The sequence below is a fragment of the Hemiscyllium ocellatum genome, chromosome 14, assembly GCF_020745735.1.
Source record: "Hemiscyllium ocellatum isolate sHemOce1 chromosome 14, sHemOce1.pat.X.cur, whole genome shotgun sequence".
Classification (NCBI taxonomy): domain Eukaryota; kingdom Metazoa; phylum Chordata; class Chondrichthyes; order Orectolobiformes; family Hemiscylliidae; genus Hemiscyllium; species Hemiscyllium ocellatum.
The window spans coordinates 42,597,085-42,604,089 of record NC_083414.1 but is presented as its reverse complement, the minus strand read 5'-3'; positions in this window follow the sequence as shown (position 1 = coordinate 42,604,089).

The following is a 7,005-nucleotide window of genomic DNA, read 5'->3' as shown; positions in this document are numbered from 1 at the left end:
CTTCTCAAAGAACTCAATAAGGTTTGTGAGGCACGACCTGCCCTTCACAAAACCATGCTGGCTATCCCTGATCACGTTATTCCTACCCAGATGTTCATAAATCTTATCCCTTACCATTCTCTCTAAGACTTTGCCCACCACTGAAGTCAGACTCACTGGCCTATAGTTACTAGGGCTATCCCTACTCCCTTTCTTGAACAATGGGACCACATTCGCTATCCTCCAGTCCTCTGGTACTATTCCCGTTGACAATGACGACATAAAAATCCAGGCCAATGGCTCTGCTATCTCCTCCCTAGCTTCCCATAGGATCCTGGGGTAAATGCCATCAGGCCCAGGAGACTTATCTATATTCATCCTTTCCAATATTCCCAAAACCTCTTCCCTGCATATTTCCAGGGCATCCATTCTAATTATTTGTGATTCCATATTCACATCAGCAACAGTGTCCTGTTCCTGAGTGAATACTGATGAAAAGTACTGATTTAATGTCTCTCCAATCTCCTCCGCCTCCACACACAACTTCCCACTACTATCCTTGACTGGACCGATACCTACCCTAGTCATCCTTTTATTCTTGACATACCTATAGAAAGCCTTTGGGTTTTCCCTAATCCTACCAGCTAAAGACTTTTCATGTCCCCTTCTCGCTTCTCTTAGCTCCCTCTTTAGCTCCTTCCTGGCTACCTTATAACTCTCAATCGCCCCTACTGAACCTTCACGCCTCATCTTTACATATGCCGCCTTCTTCCCTTTCACAAGGGACTCCAATTCCTTACTAAACCACAGCTGCCTCACAAGGCCCTTTACACCATGCCTGACTGGTACATACCTATCGAGGACACGCAGTAGCTGCTCCTTGAACAATCCCCACATCTCATTAGTGTTCTTCTCTTGAAGCCTGTTTTTCCAATCCACACATCCCAAGTCATGCCTCACTGCATCATAATTTCCCTGCCCCCAGCTATAACTCTTGCCCTGCGGCACACGATTATCCCTCTCCATCACTAGGTTCTTTCACTGTGTCTTCATAAACCTGATTCAATACTTACCTAAAGATGCCCCTATGGCATCTATCACAAAAAGTCATGATTTAGAAAAAGTGGTAATGAAAACCTTTGGGTCTGGCTTAGTTGCCAATGCAATACTAGTCATGGCAAAGCAAGACAAGACAGAGTGAGGCATGGATGCTGAAAGCATGCAGGTAGATGCTAAGAGATCTAGACTGGTCCATTCTATAAGCTGGGTACCTGCCTGTGTGCACAAAATCTCCCAACTGCAGCCTTCTCAATGCTCGTTGCTAGTGTGCCATACAATAGAGGCTTGTGTTTCCTGATGAAGGGCTCTGGCCCGAAACGTCGAATTTCCTGTTCCTTGGATGCTGCCTGACCTGCTGTGCTTTAACCAGCAACACATTTTCAGCTCTGATCTCCAGCATCTGCAGACTTCACTTTTTACTCTTCCTTAAATGTCACAAAGGTACCATGGGGGTTGTGATGGGTTGGCAGATGCTGAATGCCAATGTCTGCAAATGAAGGGAGCAAGTGGCTAGTGTTCATGGATAATGCCCTCAGGTTACAGCTGCTTTGTGTCTAGCATAGTGATCGTTTGGATCAAGTGGTGAGCTGAATCTGTCAAATACATACTCTAGGTTCCTTGGCAAGTTTTATCAACGTCAGACTTGTCTGGTGAGTTAAGTTGTGCCATTAACAAAGTATTAATAATCAATCTGTAATGATTGTCAATTAGCAACTTGTCACTGCCGAGTGGACATCTCACTCCACCCTTGTGAAAAGTATAGAAGGTGGCGTAAGTTGCTCCCAATGCCCAGAAGGGCCTTCCTGGACTTGTCAATTGATTCTGCCAGACATCTTGCTATGGCCCATGATAGTCAGGTTTATGTAAGGTTCTGTAGCTAATATTCACTGTTTGAAAGCTTAAACATTTGAAAAATGGAGACAACAGACTTATAGCATGCAAAACATTTAAACTGTGATCCAGTAGGTTGAGTCAGCACACCTGTAAAATTAGTTTGACACTGCAATGGATTTGTTCTGTAAAACATATAGGGCAGTGAACCCTGATTGCGATTCCCAGTTGAGAGTTCAGATTGTCATGCACTAATGCTGATTGGGAATGCAGGAGCATTAGGTGTCAGGAGGTTGGGTATGTTTCAAAATAGGTTCGAGAGTTAATTCCTGTTTCTTCAGCTTGTGAAGGAAATTGAAATGTAAAGATTACAATTTTCTTATTTCTAAAAAAATTGCACTTTCAACTCCTGTAACTTAATTGTCCTGACATGTTAAACTTTGAAACTAAGTTTGTGTAGTATTGATACACTGCTACTTACTCACCGTGTTATCATTGCATGTCATTTGTGCAGCATACTGTGTGTCACTGGCTTTGTTGCAGACTGGTAGGTCTCAGGAGACCCAGTTGTCATACAGTTTGATGATAAGATTTAGGAACAAATTATTGTGGGTGCTGGAATATGTACTGAAAACAACAAATGCTGGAGATCACAGTGGGCCAGATAGCCTTCCTGGAGAGAGAGCAAGCTAACGAAACAAAGCTCTGATGAAAAGTCGACTCTACTTGAAACGTTAGCTTGCTCTCTCTCTGTTTGACCTGCTGCTGTTAAGTTGCACAGACACGATATCCTTAATAACATACTTGTCACATCCAACCTAATACTGGGCCTATCAATCAACCAAAGCTCAGGTTTTCTTTTGCAGCTAGAGATGAGCTTTGCAGAATTCTCCTGCTTCTTTCTCCATCCTCTACTTTCTTGTCTTTGGAACATACACCAACATTGTGTTCTTTTATCCAAAATACTCCGAACATTTTTCACAAAGCTGGATGCTTTCAGACAGGATTATGGGAAACCTCTTGCAAATATGTAAGAAGGAAATGCCTGTCTCAGGGAAAAAAAAGACATTTTCCTTCCACAGAACAGCAGATTGTTCATACAAATTTCAGATACATCAGAGTCTGAAATAGGCTCAGTGAACGACAGCTGTAGAGATGGAAATTTACCAGAATAATGGGAATTTTTTAAATTGAGGTGCAAATATGATGTTAAGAGAATTTCAGCATGAGAACAGGAAGGAGGCTTTTCCAAATGTATGCCCTGAAGAACAGACATTCTCCAAGTATAGAAAGATCAGGAAAAATTGTCCAAGTCAGTTTATATGTAAGATGCCTCCAGTAACCTAAAAATTCACAGTGCTCAAGTAGTGCATTTCTCATCAATGCATTGCTTGGATCTCCCTGGATTTTATCCATTACATAATGCCAATTCTTTCCCCTTTTTAAAAGCTGACCAAAGTTCATTTTTGCAGGCATGCAAGGTAAAACATAATACCCTTGAGATTGAGTGGTGGTGCAAGGGAATGTTTGGGGCAGGAAGTCAGCGTTAGTGACCTTGTGACTTTCGTGATATATCACAAATGAAGTCTTGAGCAGAAAGGGGTGAGTTGTTCCTGCCCACTTCTCAACCAATTGAGAGTCTTAGTTAGCCCCTTGGGGGACACTTGCTGGCTTCAGTCTGCACCCATTGGTGGTTGACCATCTATGGGCACTGGGATTCAGTTTGGAGGATGTGGTGTGATCAACTTCAGTGGGCAGGCCACCCTGTATACACTACAGGGCTTGCTTGATTGGCTAATGCACTTGGAGATGGACCAACATTGTGTAGGCAACAGGGAACTCTGTTAAGAATGTAAGAACTAGGAGTAGGATCAGGCAGTTTACCCTCTCGAGCGTGATCTACAATTTGATCCAAATTTTGATCGATCTCATCTCAGCCTCACTTTCCTGACTACTCTCCATAACCCTTCAACCCATTAATTATTAAAGATCTGTTTGTCTCCTCCTCAAATTTATTCAATGTCCCGACATCCACAGCACTGTGTGGTAGTGAATTCCACAAATTCATGACCCTTTGACAGAAAAATGAATGCCAGCCCGATAGCTATTTGATTGGCTTTAAATTGATTGGTATTGCGGAGCCTGAAAATTATTGATTGTGATAAGGTTTCAACTGGCCCTGCAGTTGGTGACAAGTTCATTCCTGTGGCCATTAAGTAAAGCACAAAGCTGCTTAAAGCAGTTTCCAACCATTTTGAGATTAGCCTGGTATTTAGGATTTTTATAAATGTATTGCACATTACTTACTTCTTTGGCATCAGTTTCTCTTTTGTTCAGCTTCAGCCTTACTAATGTCCTGCTCTCATTTCAAAACGTTGTCCGAGGCTTTCAGGCAGGTTTCTGTCCACTCCTCCACCCCTTGTTTAGCAGCCATCAGCTTTATATCTCAAACCAGCACGAGACACCAGAGCATGCTCAGCTTCAAGTTCTGTCAATAGCAGGAAGCATATTCATCAGCAACATCTGCACATTTATTTGACTCCACTTCCACTCTTCCCCATTGTGGAGGGAATACAGAATTAGCAGCACAGTTTACAAATAAGGAGTCTCCACATTTAAGACTGAGATGAGGATAAATTTTGTCTCTGAGAGGATTGGTAGTCTTTGAAATTCCAAACCCCAGGATAATTAAATATACTCAAAGCTGAGGTAGACAGATGCTTGATCCACAAGGATATTCCAAGTAATCTGTTTCAAGGCTGCTTCAAACTAAAATGAAAGCAAATTACAACAGAGATAGAATAAACATGCCTATGATTTCTTACTCATATGCATTGGGCAAATTCATTTCTCCATACACTGCCATTTACATACAAAAAAAAATACTTGCCATGCTGTTCCATTTGCAGCTGTAAGTTATCCAAGTTACCTTTATATATCTGGTCAATGGAAAAAATAGTATAGTTCCTGAATAAAATTGTCCAAAATTGAACTAATAGGGGCTGGAAAACTGATTTCTTTTATAAGTAGTTCAAAAAGAGAGGGGATGAAGAGGATCAAGTGGAAGGGGTCGGAAAGATATCCAGACCAAAAGACAAAGAGAGTATGAATGATGCTAGAAAGCTGATATAATGAAGAATAATTGGTAATGGTAAGTGTTCATTGCAGAAAATAGGTCAGCTCTGAGAGAGCAGTCTCGTGAAAGCAGGCTCTGGTGTAGGTGATGGGGGGGTGGTGGAGCGTTGGGGGATGGGAGTGAATGGTACTAAAAAAAGGGCGGATGGAACTCACGGCCTGAAGTTGTATTCAGTATTGAAACCTGAAGATCGTAAAGTGCCGTAAGAGAAGATGAGGTTCCCCTTCAGCTTGCACTTCGCTGAAACACTGCATCAGACCGAGGATAGAAATATTAGCATGAGAGCAAGATGGTGATTTGAAATGGCAAGCAACCCAACAGGTTGAACAAATTCTTTGGATGTAATGGCTGTGTTTGGCAAAGCAGTCACCCACTCTGCATTTGGTCTTGCCAATGTGGAGGAATTGCATTGTGAGTAGCAAATGAAGGAGATTATATTAAGAAACAACATTTCATGTTTAATTCTTCTTTGCCTAATTCAATCCATCTCAGCTTTACATTCTTGACACCATATTTTAAACAAGCCGGTTAATGATTACCCTGAAAGCGAGTCACAACAGTGCAGATGTCATATGACTACAGCAAGCCAGCCAGTGTACAATATACAATTGCATTTCTTCAAAAGAAGTCAGCTCAGATAAGGATCATGTAAACTTGAAACTTTAGCTTGCTCTCGCCATGGATGCTGTCTGATCTGTTGTGATCTCCAGCATTTGTTGTTTTCAGTACAGATTCCAGCATCTGCAGTAATTTGTTCCTCCAAAAGGAGGCCACAGGTTATAGGAAGCAGTCAGGAAAGTGAAGTTGAAGCCGTGGTCAGATCAGCAAAGGTTCGACTGAGAAATGGGGTGGTGAGGATTCAAGGGACTAAAGAGCTGAACCTTGCTCTTATTTCTTATGTTCTTACAATATCCCCTCTCCTACTTCTGTGTTTTTGGTGCATGCTGCAAGTCACATTGGAAATGAAAGGATGACACTACCATCCTCCCTCAGAGTTTTACAGTGCTACTGCACGCAGTCATTCTTAATTAACAATTTGTTGACAAATTCTATCAACATCCAGGTTGTGGTTTGCTGCAACCAATCTGAATTTGAACATTTAACAGGAGACTGTAGTTTTCATCTGTGTTGGCCTTGGTTTTGATGTTGTAAAATGAAAAGACCATTGACAGAACACAATGAATTCAATGCTAATTTCAGAGACTGAAATACCCCGTTGCTTTGGAAATTGTAATTTTGTATTTCTCAAGTCTTTCTTATATTCCCCAAGGTTCGTAATTTTTTTAAGAAATGAATGCGGCAGCAGCCGGCTAGGTTTTAGTTTAATGAAATTGGAGTGGGCGGACCTCAAACGAATCTGAGCATCACAATCTTGGCCAACGTCTTCTCTCCTACATCTGGTTAGCAAGAAAAAAAACCTCAACCCCTAGCATAAAATTCTGGCAGCTTCATTCTGGCTTTGTTGCATGAAGCTATGTTCATTTAGTGTGAAACCCAACTGTGCACTGGGGGAATTCCCTGTATCCTTTCCAGATAACAGCGTTGCCACCATTCACAGCACAATTAATGAAGTTTTGTTTTCCAGCCATTATAAAATTAATTCCTGTAGAACAGGATGGACTCTGGAAATTTCATGAAGTCCTCCCTAAAATTTGAGTTGCTGTAATTTGCTTCATTACAGAAAGATAACACATTAATATGTTTCTGGATGTTGTACATAACCTTAAATACCTCTCACGTGGCCCATCAGGAAATATTTTGGTGATAATTTTGAAAATGCTGTAGGCTTAAGATACAGCATCTTTAGAAAAATATGTTAATAAATATTTCCAAATGTTGCCTGATTTTATCTTTGTCCATGTATTTTATGTGTAGAACAGTCTGTTTATGCTTCACGTTGCCAGAAAAATATTAATTACCACATTGGGATCTGAATCGACATAAATGAAATGTTTTGATTTATGCAACCACGTAAAAATGTTATCTTAGCGATAAATCTC